The sequence below is a fragment of the Geotrypetes seraphini genome, chromosome 5 (genome assembly GCF_902459505.1).
Source record: "Geotrypetes seraphini chromosome 5, aGeoSer1.1, whole genome shotgun sequence".
In the NCBI taxonomy this organism is placed as follows: Eukaryota; Metazoa; Chordata; class Amphibia; order Gymnophiona; family Dermophiidae; genus Geotrypetes; species Geotrypetes seraphini.
Window position 1 is genome coordinate 43,467,644 of NC_047088.1, and position 14,450 is coordinate 43,482,093.

Here is a 14,450-nt window from a genome sequence, read left to right on the forward strand (position 1 = left end):
CAGACGAACCGTCCAGCCCAGCACAGCCAAGAGGGAGGATCTTCAGGCACCGGCATGTCCTGTACGTTGGTGCTGGTGCCAAATCGGGGTAAGGGATGTTATTTTGGTGCTCGGGAGGATGTAGGATCGCGGGGAGGGGGGCAATGGAGCAGCGCCGGTGGCCTCAAGATGGGGGGGAATGGAGCAGCGCCAGTAGCCTTGGGGGGAGGAGGAAATAGAATGAATCAAAGCGAGTTTCCCTTACTTCCTATGGGAAAACTCGCTTTGATATACGAGCAATTTGGTTTACGAGCATACTTCTGGAACGAATTATGTTCGTAAATCAAGGTTCCACTGTATGCTCGAGGAATGGGCTGTGAAATGGCAAATGAGGTTCAACGTGGATAAGTGTAAGGTGATGCATGTCGGTAACAAAAATCATATGCATGAATACAGGATGTCCGGTGCAGTACTCGGAGAGACCCCCCAGGAACGAGACTTGGGATTACTGGTCGACAAGTCAATGAAGCCGTCTGCGCAATGCATGGCGGCAAAAAGGGCGAACAGAATGCTAGGAATTATTAAGAAGGGGATCACAAACAGATCGGAGAAGGTTATCATGCCGCTGTACCGGGCCATGGTACGTCCCCACCTGGAATACTGCATCCAGCACTGGTCGCCGTACATGAAAAAGAATACAGTACTATTCGAAAGGGTCCAGAGAAGAGCGACTAAAATGGTTAAGGGGCTGGAGAAGTTGCCGTACAGTGAGAGATTAGAGAAACTGGACCTCTTCTCCCTTGAAAAGTGGAGACAGAGGGGACACGATCGAAATATTCAAGATAATGAAGGGAATAGACTTAATAGATAAAGACAGTTTGCTCACCCACTCTAAGGTAGAGAGAACGAGAGGGCATTCTCTAAAGTTAAAAAGGAATAGATTCCGTACAAACATAAGGAAGTTCTTCATGCATAGAGTGGTAGAAAACTGGAACACTCTTTTGGAGGCTGTTATAGGGGAAAACACCCTCAAGGGATTCAAGACAAAGTTAGACAAGTCCCTGCTGAACCAGAACGTACGCAGGTAAGGCTAGTCTCAGTTAGGGCACTGGCCTTTGACTTAAGGGCTGCTGCAGGAGCGGACTGCTGGGCACAATGGACCACTGGTCTGGCCCAGCAGCGGCAATTCTTATGTTCAAAGAGTGAAACAGGACTACTTGAAATGGTAACAGTGCTGTATGGACAGTTTCCTGGCAGTGGCTATGATACTGGGACAGAGAGGTCAGTCATTTACTTGCTGAGAGAGAGGTACCAGGCTTTGAGAGCTAGTGAACAGAGACTGGGGTGAAGGAGGGACTCCTTGGTCTGAGTCAGAAGAGTTGGGAAAATCTGCAGAGGTATGGGTTCCTTGACACTGAGTTGAAGAAGAGCAGGCAACCAGGGTTGTCTCGACCATCTCGAAGCTATGAGAATCTTAGCAGCTGGCTCCTGTTTGAGTTTGAATAGAAGTTTTACTATTAAAGGTATTGGAGGAAATGCATAGAGAAATTTGTTCATCCAGTCTAAAAGGAACGCGTCGATTCCAGACGATGTGACGAGTGAATCCTAGAGCAAAACTGTAGAAGTTTGTAATTGATGGGAGACGTAAACAGATCTATCTGAGGGTTCCCCATGTTGAGAAGATGTGATGCACTCGTGAGGTTGAAGAAATCTGCTCAGCTTGTCTGCTAGCACGTTCTGTTTGCCTGTTAAGTACACAGCTTAGAGAAAAATTTTGCATGGAATGGCCCAATGCCAGATTTGAGTCACTTCTTGGCAAAGGAGGCAAGAACTTATGCTCCTTTGTTAATATAATACATGGTGACTTGATTGTCCATATGTAGAAGGACCACCTGCTTGAGAAGGCGATCCTGAAATGTGTACAGAGTTTTGCGAATCGTTCGCAGCTCTAAGAGACTGATATGAAAGTCTTGAACTCTTAAACAGTCTAAGTGTCTTGAGTACAAAGGCCATCTAGGTGAGCTCCCCATCCAGGCATGAACGTATCTGTTGATGTGGGGGAACATGAAATAGCAGGCCTCTAAAAGATGTTGGTTGGGATGAGCCACCACTGTAGAAAACGATGGAGAAGAGAGGCAACCGATTTGATGGGAGAGCAGATCTGTGGCCCGAGACCATTGTAAAGCAAGAGTCCATTGGGGATCCCTGAGATGTAGACAGGCAAATGGGGTAACCTATACTGTGGAAGCCATGTGTCCCAATAGTCACATCATTTGCCAAACTATGATGGTTTGGTGAGTAGATGTCTAGTTGCAAAGGCGAATCAGTGTCAAGTCTCTGCTGAGGGAGGGAGGTAGGCACAAGTTTGAGTTGTATTCAGCAACGCTCCTATAAGTTCCAGAATTTGTTTGGTTGGAGATGGGATTTTCGCTGCAAATCCTTCCGTAAACATATAGTCGAGTTCATTGCTATCTGAGCAGCTTGAGGTGAGAATGCTTTTATCAACCAGTCATCCAGATAAGGGAATACATGAAAATTGTAAGAGTGGAGTGTTGCAACCACTACAACTAAACACTTTGTGAAAACTTTGGGTGCTGATGCTAGGCCAAAGGGTAGCACCCTGTATTACAGATTATGTGTTCCTATTTGAAAGTAAAGGTATTTTCTGTGGGCTGGAAGAATTGGGATGTGTGTGTATGCTCCTTTTAGATCCAGAGAGCAAAGCTACTCTAAGAGGGGATACAGAGTACCTAGGGACAGCATGCAAAACCTCTTTGACTAAGTATTTGTTGTGGGCTCAGATGTCAAGAATCAGGCATAGTCCTCCAGTCTTCTTTGGAATGAGGAAATATTTGGAGTAGAACTCCTGGCCCCTCTACTGAAGAGGTGCTGGTTCAATGGCATTCAGCTGCAGGAGGGCCGACAGTTCTTGTTGAAAAAGGGAGGTCTGCTGCGAGTTGAAAGAGTACTCTCTTGGAGGTTTGTTTGGCAGCTTTTCGCAGAGACAAAGAGCATAGTTCTCTCATATCACTTGTAAAACCCATTTGTCAGTTGTGAAAAGAGTCCAATGGTGGTGGTAATGGGTTAATCGACCTCCAATGGGATGAGGAGGTGGCTGAAATGCAAGACCGGTGACAAGGCTCTAGAGGGAGTCAAAAGGACTGAGTAGACTTCTGTTGGGGTTAAGTCTGAGGTTTCTGTGATCACTGCTTTCTAGGGCGCTTCTGCAGAAGAGCCCTGGAGGTAGAAATTGGCTGGGTATAGTGCCATTTGTAGGATAAGATTTTCTGGTATCTACATAAGAATAGCCTTATTGGGTCAGACCAATGGTCCATCAAGCCCTGTAGCCCATCCTCACGGTGGCCAATCCAAGTCTCTAGTTCCTGGCCAAACCCAAAGAGTAACAACATTCCATGCTACCGATCCAGGGCAAGCAGTTGCTTGGCCCATGTCTCTCTTAATAACAAACTATGGACTTTTCCTCCAGGAAATTGTCCAAACCCTTCTTAAAACCAGCTATGCTATTCGCTCTTATCACAATCTCTGGCAATACATTCCAGAGCTTAACTATTCTGAGTGAAAAAATATTTTCTCCTACTGGTTTTAAAAGTATTTCCCTGTAACTTCATCGAGTATCCCCTAGTCTTTGTAATTTTTGACGGAGTGAAAATTCAATCCACTTGTACCCATACTCCACTCAGGATTTTGTAAACTCAATCATATCTTCCCTCAGCCATCTCTTTTCCAAGCTGAAAAGCCCTAACCTTTTTAGTCTTTCCTCATACGAGAGCCTGAGATTTGGTAGGTTTTGAGATTTGGCAGAAGAAAGAGTAGTCATGCTTAGCTCATTTAGAAACATGATGGAAGATAAAAGTCCAAATGGCCCACCCAGTCTGCCCATCCACAGTAAAGATTATCTCTTGCTCTCTCTAAAAGATCCCACATGCCTATCCGAGGCTTTCTTGAATTCAGACACAGTCTCTGTCTCCACCACCTCTTCCAGGAGACTGTTCCAAGCCTAAGGAAATACATCACTTCATCCTATGCCCTCTCATTCCAGAGATTCCTTTCAAATGAAAGACTCAACTCATGCACATTTACATTATCTGGTATTTAAATTGTCTCTTATCATATCTCCCCTCTTCCACCTTTCCTCCAAAGTATACAGATTGAGATCTTTAAGTAGTCTTCATCTGAACCGACTCCATCCTTTTTATATCTTTTTGAAGGTGGCATCACCTAAGTCTTATAACAAGGGCATCAATACCTCCTTTTTCCTACTAGCCATAACTCTCCCTATGCACCCTAGCATCCTTCTAGCTTTCGCTTCCACCTTTTCAACTTGTTTGGCCACCTTGCGATCATCACATACAATCACACCCAAGTCTCGCTCTTCTGTCGTGCACATAAATTTTTCACCCCTAAACTGTACCGTTCCCTCGGGTTTCTGCAACCCAAATACAGTCATGACCTTGTATTTCTTAGCATTAAATTTTAGTTGCCAAATTTCAGGCCATTCTTCAAGCTTTGCCAGGTCTTTCTTCTTGCTATTCACCCAGTCCGGGGTGTCTACTCTATTGCAGATTTTGGTATCATCTGCAAAGAGGCAAATCTTATCTGACAGCCCTTCAGCAATCCTATATAATAAAACCCTAAGCGCGCATGCGCACTTAGGGTTTTGTGTTCCCTGCCGCCGTGGTGTGTGATCCATGGCCGTGTTCCATTTTAGAACCCGGCGGCAGGGAACACTCTGGCCACTCCCTCCTCCCACCCTCACTCGCCAACCGCTGCTGCTGGAGGAAGCGCAGGCAAGCTCTCTCCCAGCGGCGCCAGAGCCGCATCATCGCCGCCCAATTGCCGGCCGCGGTGGCCGCCACTGCTGTGAAACTGCCCAGTACCGCTGCCGACGCTGCTCTTCAAAGGAGCCTGGTGAGGATAGCGGCCGCCTGTAGCAAACTTTGCAGGCCGCTCAGCACCTCAGTAGCATGTTTCCTCTGACGTACGCGATCGCGTCAGAGGGAACTTGCTACTGAGGTGCATAGCAGCCTGCAAGGTTCGCTACAGCTAGCCGCTATCCTCACCAGGCTGCAAACGAACATGGACAGGGACAGGGAGAGCAGGGAAGAGGTGCTGATGGACAGGGGAGCAGGGAAGAGGAACAGGGGGAGCACGGAAGAGGTGCTGATGGACGGGGGAGCAGGGAAGGGGTGTTGCTGGACACGGGGGACATAAAAGGAAGGGAGAAGAGCTACTGCTGAACAGGGGGAGCTGGCAAGGGGTGGTGGTAGACATCGGAGGAAAAAGAGACAGAAAGAAAGAAAGACAGACAGAATGCAGCCAAGAAGAGAGAGAGAGAGACAGAAAGTCAGACAGACACATCTATTCTAGCACCTGTTAATGTAACGGGCTTAAAGACTAGCATTGTTTGTTAAAAAGAACAGGCCCAAGAACAGAACCTTGAGGCACATCATTAGTAACATCCCTTTCCTCAGAGCGATCTCCAGTGACCACTACTCTCTGTTGCCTTCCACTTAACCAGTTCCTGACCCAGCTCATCACTTTGGGGCCTATCCCAAGAGCACTCTATTTATTTATTAGACATATGAGTGGAACACTGTCAAAGGCTTTGCTAAAATCTAAATACACCACATCTAGCACACTCCCTCTAGCCAATTCTCTGGTCACCCAGTCAAAGAAATTGATCAATTTGTCTGACAAGACCTACCTCTAGTAAATCCATGTTGCCGCCGGTCTTATAATCCACAGGATTCCAGAAACTTCACCATTTTCTGTTTTAAAAGCGTTTCCATTAATTTGCTTACCACAGAAGTCAGACTAATCAGCCTGTAATTCCCTACTTTTTCCTTACTTCCACTTTTGTGGAGAAGGACTACATCCACCCTTCTACAGTCCTCCAGTACCACTCCCGACTCTGGAGACTCATTGAAAAGGTCAGTCAGCGGAGCCACCAGAACTTCACTAAGTTCCTTCAGCACCCTCGGATGGACACCATCCAGCCCCATCGCTTTGTCTACCTTTATTTTAGCTAGCATCTCACGAACACAACCCTCTGAAAATTGATCAGAGTCTACCACTCCTCCATCCCTATTCATGTTTGTCTTCTGTAGTCCCGCTCCCTGCACTTCAGCCGTGAACACAGAACATAAATATTTGTTAAGCAATTTAGCCTTTTCTTTATCAGCTTCTACATATTTCTCCTCTTCACCTTTGAGTCTCACAATGCCACTTTTGCACTTCTTCCTATCACTAATATATCTAAAAAAAATGTCTTTGTGTCCTCATTTTACCATGTCAGCTATTTTTTCTTCCATTTGCATGGAGAGGACTTAGATCAGTTATGTGGTGAAACTGGGTGAAGCAAAAAATTATCATCTATACACACATATGCCTTGATGTTCACGGGGACACCAGGAAATTCTTTTTCACTGAAAGGGTGGCTGATCGCTGGAATAGTCTTCCACTTCAGGTTATTGAGGCCAGCAGCATGCCTGATTTTAAGGCCAAATGGGATAGACACGTGGGATCTATTCACAGAGAAAGGTAGGGGAGGTGGGCAGACTAGATGGGCCGTGGCCCTTATCTGCCGTCTATTTCTATGTTTCTATATTTCTTGAAAAGTGTTACTAATGGACTTAAGAAAATATTAAATAACGGTGAAAAAAACGGAGCCCTGGGGAACCCTATATTTCAATCTGAAGGATGATGAAAAGGAAATAGGTATAGACCCTGAATGATCGTTCCATTAGGAATAATGCATTAGCAAAACAATACACATTTTAGCTACCAGAATTTCTTGCAGAATATGGGAAGCTGATTTAGCTGGATATGCTAGTTCTGTTGTTGAACTAGCAAAACTTTGCTGCTGCACGAGACAAATAATGGGAATATGATTCTTCTTCTATCATTGGATCTCTCTGCGGTATCTGACTTGGTAGATCATGAGATATTAATTAACAATTTATAGTCCAACTGGTATTACAGATTTAGTATTGAAATGGTCCACATCATTATTTTTAAAGTATTAGTCATTTTCATTTTACCAACATTCACTACATCGTTTTATGCTTATATGAGTATGTGTTGTACATATTAGAATATTTTATTTTGCAAGTCATTTCATCCCAATTTTTCTTACAGCTGGTATGAAATATGCCACTTCTAAAAAAAAGAAAAGAATAGCTTCCAATATTTTGCTGTATATAGATGGGGGCCATGATACCAGTCCCCCTTCATTTTGCAATTGTTCATGATGTATTTTAGGCGTTCTGTATCTCATCTGACATGTTTTTTTAAAAAAAAATTGAACATAAAAAAGAAAACAGAACTTTGAATACAATTTGCTGTACTTGTGAAAATTTGAATTTGAAAACGCAATTTTGATTTGTTACAATATGCACACACATGCTGGTAATCTCCTACGTAAAGGTGCCCTTTTGCTAATGTACGCTTAACACAGGAAAGAGTAAAAAAAAAAGGTTAATCTTCCTGTCAGTAAATGCTATTTATTTTAGGTTATTTTTTCAGGAGGGGGCATGTCATGGGCAGGAACAAGCATGGAAGCGTTATCCAGCTAGCATTCGCATTAGCGTGCACTAATTAGGTAACACTTAGCACCTCATAAATAGAGGGCAATGCTAATATTTTTGCATGCTTCCTGCACTAATGGAAAACTAGCACAGGACCTGCACAAAGGGGAGGGGGAAGCCATTAGAAATGTAGCCATTGGGCTACATTAGAAATGGGTTTAGCACATGGAAATGTCCCATCTTAAAACACTTTTTCATACAACTATTTCGGATTAAAATAAAATAAGCGGATTAGAAATCCTCAGAAAAGTCATTAAGGGCTCCTTTTACGAAGCCGCGTTAGCGGTTTAACGCGCATAATAGCAAGCGCTAATTTGCCAGCCGCGCTAGCTGCTACTGCCTCCTCTTGAGCAGGTGGTAGTTTTTTCGGCTAGCGCGAGGGTTAGCGTATGCTAAAAAGGTGCGTGCGATAAAGCTGCTAACGTGGCTTCGTAAAAGGAGCCCTAAGTACATATTTATTCGACAACATTTAAATAATATTTTTGCTAATTATCATCCAGAATTTCAGTACAATTCAGTATTATCATTAAATTATACTAGAGAAAAAGAGCCAACATCTCTAGCTCCTGTACCCCCCAGCCAGCATCTCTCATTCCCTCACCCCTGTCCCCCACTCTAGCCAGCATCTTTCATTCTCTCCCCCCATTGTCTCCAATTCAGCATTCCTACCCACTATCTCTGAAACACTGATTCCAGTTAATAGCAGCCGACTGTCGGCTCTGCAAGCTTCCCTCTACCGCTGTCCCGCTGGAAAAGAGGAAGTGACATCATCAAGTATGGGACCAGGGAAGTCTGCAGAGCCCAAAGACGTTGCCAGCAGCAATTTGGGCCACAGCAAGAGGATTGCACCCAACACCACAATCTGCGCAGACCTAAGTATTTCCCCCAGCCAGCATCTTTCACACTCTCCCTATTGTCCCCAATCCAGCATTCCTGCCCACTACCTCTGTGATAGCAATTCCAGTTAAGGGCAACCTGTTGCAGGCACTCCTCTACCGCAGTCCCGCTGAAGAAAGAGGAAGTGACATCATCAAGGGTGGGACCGCGGTAAAGGGAAGCCTGCAGAACCCATGCAGGCTGCTCGAAGATGTTGCTGGTAGTTATTCAGGCCACAGCAATGGAGTGCCGACCCGACCTCAGGTAATTCTGTGTCCCTGGAGAATTCTGTGCAAATTCTGCATTGTGCAGTTGCACAAAATGCTGCCAAGAGTATAAAATCATTTTATATCATCAAACTCAAAATGCTATCTGCACCATAAATCATGTTGATTTTTTTTACTGATCTAGAATAAAACATGTCAGGGTTACCAATGTGAGTAATCAACTCGGAAGCATCATATCAAATGTTCACATTTCTCCTATACATGTTTTGATCATATTTACTATTTTTTTTGCTTCCTAAGGGGCCCTTTTAATAAAGCTTAGCACACATGGCCCATAGGTGTAAAACAGGACAATTACCATTTGATGTGCACTAATCTTTAGTAAAAGGGCCCCCTAAGTCTCAAGCAAGAGCAAAGGGTTGTAGACAGATATAAATACCATATTTCCTTAATTCTAAGCTCCCATCAATTCTAAAATGAAAGAGACCTTCAATTCTAAGCAACATTCTCATTTTGCAGAACTGAAAAATATGGTAAACTAACATGCAGAAGGAAATATGGTATTTTGAAAGTAAACTGTTAAGGAATGTGCAAGAACTGTAGATTTCCATTCAGGCGCCCCCAAGACCAAATGATCTGTAATGTTTGCCCTTGATTCTAAGCCATACCTACCTTCCACAGACATTAAAATGAGTAAAAATGTGCATCTTAGAATCGCGGAAATATGGTATTTGGACTTAATAGCTGCATTGCGTGTCCTCCAACAAAAGATTTTAGTCTACACACCATGATTCTTACATAGAATAAGATATTTTTACAGTAATCCAGTAAAAAAGGATACAGAAAACAGGGCCAAGCAAATCATAAAGCAATACTAAAAATCCACCCAGGGCTGCATCTTCAAAGGAAAAAGGCAAAAAGCCACTGCAGCCAAAGCAAAGCACCTCATGATAATCACACAAACTCAAAGAACCATCAGCACCCACTTTTAACTGCAAAATAAAGCTTAATATTAAACTCTAATTAGATATCATGCTTTTCAGTTATCCACACTTTGGGCAGGAGGGAAGCATACTAGTTAGTAATCTGAAAATTAATAGAGGGGATGAATAAAGCTGAAGCTTCACCAAGGGTGCCCAATGCTCTTGCACCAACCCTGACAACAAAAGTCATTCATTGAGATTCAGGGACCAACAAGCCCCTTCAACTGTAAAGGTTATGATGTTGTCCTGTGGATTAATTATCATCTTATTCCAGTAACAGGCATCTCAGCGTATAAAGAAATTCTTAACACCCATAAAACTTACAGTGGATCCTGAAGTAGGTTGTGATGGTAGAATCAGCAATCCTCTGGTTCACTATACCCTCAAACCCCACTTAAGAGACAGACTCCTTTGAAATGCTGTGCTGGTGACACAGGTTGTAGCAGTTCTTACCATCTGTACTGCCTTGAGGTGTGTACCTGATCAGAATGGGGAAAAACAAAGCTAACACAGTTTTTCTCTGGACCCAACAGAGAATCATTTAATCCAGGCAATGTCAACACACTTTTCTACACCATGTCACAGAGAATCAAGTTTCAGGGAATGGTACTGGCTTTCATGAACAGCATGCCAAATTTCATGTGCAACTCTCCAGAGTAGCCTCAATGAGTACCAGATTGCAGAAAGCATCAATCCAGCTGCAAATATGTTTATAGCATTGCTGACTGGATCAAAAAGGAATGGGGAGGGGGAAGGAAGGATCACTGTACCCTCTCCTATGAACAGGGTTCAACATGTGGTAGAAGCCTTATGGTAAGACTAAAGATGGTGGCTGCAGGAGCAAGCAGGTCAGAGCATCAGGGGTTCACCTACGAGAGGTCTGCTGGGGGTCGATGAACTGAGGTATGAAAGTCTCCTTCTGTTCTATGTAAACACCACCCCATGCCCCTGGTTACACTGGAGACATTATGGCCATCCATTGTATCTATGGGGAAAAAATTAGTCAAATTGTTTAGATTAGTGGTTTTCAAACCTGCCCTGAAGACCCCCAGCCAGTCGGATTTTGAGGATATTCCTAATGAATATGCATGAGAGATTTGCATATAATGAAAGTGACAGGTATACAAATCAGTGTCATGCATATTCATTAGGGATTTCCTCAAAACACAAGTAGCTGGGGGTCCCCTAAGACAGGTTTGAGAACCACTGGTTTAGACCATCTCTTGGGAATAACAGCAGAGCTAAAGGCTGAGGATCCACAGAGACTGTTTGTTACCCAGGAGAATAAATAGGAAAGTCTGACTACATAAGTTTCAGAAGTCCAAAAAATGTACTGCTATTGTGATCAAAGGTATATTAAGCAGCTCCAATTTATTTGAAAGAAAGGGAAATTAAGAAATTAGAAAGTGCAGATAAAATCTCTCTCATATATAATGAAACAAGAGACTAAGCCAAAAAAGTATTTTGTGGAGGCTTTAAAAACTAACTGAAAAATTTTGCCCCAGTGGTATAGGCACACTATTTAAGAGCACGGAAGAGGGAAAAGGAAGAATTGTCTTCATCTTTATCAGATATTGGTTTGACACTTACTGACATTCTTGAATCAACCAGTATCAGTAATTCGTGAGGGCTACTTTAATAGTTACCTTTGCTCTAGTGCAGTGATTCTTGAACCTGTCCAGGGAAAACCCCAATCAGGTTTTCAAGATATTCCCAATGAATATGAATGAGGCAGATTTGCATATAATAGAGGTGACAGGCATATTCATTAGGAATATCTTGAAAGCCTGCCTGGCTGGGGGTCCCCCCAGGACAAATTTAAGAACCACTGCTCTAGCTTATGACAGGAACAGGGTTCTAAAATGGTATTTGTAATAAGGATGTTTCCTTCTCAGGCTCAAAATATGAGTTTATCCTGATGTATATGCACAAAAAAGTAGCGTGAACTGTTGCCAACTATGCCTTTATCATTCAGTTATTATCACCTGTTTCTGCTGCCATGCCTGCTTGAGCTGGCTTATTAAATTCCTTCTTTTAGTCCTTATTTTTATCTGTTGGAACATCTTGGTTTTGAGACCATCATTGTTTAGAGGATGGATTTTTAATAAACACAAACGTATAACCCTTTTCTTTTGAAGTTTCTTCTCTTTTGATATTCACCCTACTTTTTGTGCATTTGGATATTCTCACGGAGGACTTGTTCTTTTCATGATTTATAGTCACAGGAAAGAAAGTGTAAAGAATACATGTTACTGAAAGGAGAAAACAAATATATTAGGTATTTATTTTAACATTGCATTTTCCCTTTCAAAAATATTCCTTTTTTTATTTGGCTGATCAATTTAAAGCATTTCTTGATGCTATGTCTGTCAGATGGGGGCAATTCTTTAGAATTGTACATATGAGTACATGATTAATATTTAAGTACAAGCATTTACAGTAGCCACAGAGCTATGTCAGATATCTATGTGACTTTACATTATTGTGTAAGTAAGAGCACCAAGCTCCAATCCAGAGCAGCCTAATAATTACTGCACCAGTTTAAGAACCTGCAGAACTGGGTTTGATTCCCACTAGAGCTCCTTATGACTCTGGGCAAATCACTTAACTCTCCATTACCCCAGGTACAAAATAAATACCAATGTATAGTATGTAAATTCCTTTGATTGTAATCACAAAAAGGTGGTATATCAAATTCAATCACCTTTCTCTTTTAGTGTAAATATGCACTATGAAAGTTAAACTTTATTTGCAGAATAAAACTTATGTAGCATGCAGGCATATATGTATGCTAGTACTCTAAACATTTACATGCATATTGTGTGTAAATGTTAGTGCCTAGTTTACAAATCACTTGAATAATGTGGTAATTTGGGTATCTCCAGATTTGTGTGTGCATTTATTAGAAGTTCTCTGTAACCAGCCTATTTCTTTTTGACTGCCTGTAAATTGTTCTGTTTTCTATCTTTTCTCCACAGCTTGGATCACTTTCTTTTTCTTTTAAGATGTGATTTTGCTGGATTGCTGTGTGTGTATGGGGAGAGTGTCCTACTGGGTCTGCAATGGGTGTGCTTGCTTAATCAAGTTTGCTTGTGATTTATATTACAGTGGAAATAAAGTGATTTCTTTGTTATATTCACTTAATAGGTGCAATAGGTACAAAGATTTGAGGGGAGGAACCTAGCCCTGTTTCATCACAGTACATGCAAGCAATCATCACTAGACTACTTTGTCAATGCTAGTTCATTGAAAAATCAAATGAAAGAAAAAAAATCCACTTTATAGAAAACCAAGTGAGGAAGATGCTTAAACCATTTCTAATGAAAAGATTGTGAGGATACTTTAAAGCACTTAAGTATGTGTGTACATGCGCTAAATAAAAAAAATGACTGGATGTTGCTCTTCTTTGGAAAACAGCTTAAAGCAAGATATTGTTTATCATAGAAAAACTTTACCTCACAAATATGTAAAAAAATGAAGTCATTTATAGTAAAACTATGTACCATTTGATGCTTTAATCCCATCTACCTTATACCCAGCTCCTCTAACATTTCATGCTTTTTGTCAGCAAAATAATGCACATGTATGAATATAGAAACACATTTTATGATTTTGTCAGTAAAATAATGTACATGTATGTATATATAGACACACACGTTTCAGTAACAGATTTCATTACAACAGATTTCCCTTTAAACGTTCGAATCGGTTCTTTCACGGAACCCGATCTACTTGCACACAACCCACCCGGGTTACAGAGGAGCAGACGTCCCTCGATAACCAATAAAACAAAGTGGGTGCAGCAAAATAAAATAATAAAAAAAAAAAATCGCTTAGCAACCTTTCAGCGATCCCGGGAAGCGCACGCGGTCTAGCCAGGCCTCCCACTACACCGTTTCCGCAAGAGCGCCAGGCGCGCGCAACCTACCCGAGCCCTCATTCGGTCACAATGGAACCGGGCGGGAAAGAGAAAAGGAAAAAGAAAGGATGTGGGGGGTGGGGAGGGGGCTCGAAATGCGCGCCCGCAGAAACACCAAGCCACACGCATTCCCGCTGACCTCACACTCTCACGCGCCAAACACCCCTCTTCACAAGCACTCGGGAACCGGTCTTCTCTCCCCGCAGTCTTGCCATCGCTCCCTCTTCTCTTTCGCCCTCCCCGGTCCATCGCGTCTCCCTCCACCCAACCCCCGCCATCCTACCATCAAACTCGTACCTAAGGTTTTCCCCCACCACCGGTCCTGCAGAGAGCTTCTCCGGTGCCCCGTCGCCTCTGACACAACTTCTCTTCCTCTGATGCGTCCCGCCTTGCACGGAAACAGGAAGTTGCATCGGAGAGCAGGATGCCGGAGACGAGAAAAAGTTACGTCAGAGGAGGGCGGGATGCCTGAAAAGGAAAGCTGCGGGGCCTGTAGCGGGCTATCGCAAAAGACAAATTGAACATAGAGCCTGCGCGGGAACAGGGTTTGCGGGAATCCCTCGAGCGTGGAAATAGTTCCTACGAGCCCCTGTCTCTTCTTTTTTTTTTCTCCCCAGTTCACATAAGTCAGTGCAGTTAAAGCTGAAGAAGAATTAGCTCTGGAGAAATACAAGTACTGTATAGGGGAATCTTAATAGCAGAACGGCAGAATAGCCATCCAGCATAAAGGGAAATGCAGAGAGGATAACCACCAAAACCAGGGAACGGAAGTAACAGAAAAATTGCTGGAAAACCAGATGAAGAACAGTGATGACAAAAAAATAATAATAATAATAATCAGAAATCGGCGCAAAAAACC

General features: G+C 42.9%; 1 protein-coding gene across 4 annotated transcripts in view; it reads right to left on the minus strand.

The window, feature by feature from the left end:
• The window catches only part of PHF6 (PHD finger protein 6), an 88,408-nt gene extending 74,367 nt beyond the window's left edge, over nucleotides 1-14,041 (minus strand). For 2 of the 4 annotated variants that reach the window (XM_033946792.1, XM_033946789.1), the window contains exons 1-2: nucleotides 13,889-14,041; nucleotides 9,997-10,151 (exon numbers count right to left, since the gene is read on the minus strand). The gene's annotated coding sequence lies outside the window, so the exon portion shown is untranslated. Of the gene's footprint in view, nucleotides 1-9,996; nucleotides 10,152-11,657; nucleotides 11,844-13,888 lie in introns of those variants that run through there. The other 2 variants (XM_033946790.1, XM_033946791.1) reach the window with 2 other exon arrangements.
• Between the last annotated feature and the right edge of the window lie 409 nt (nucleotides 14,042-14,450).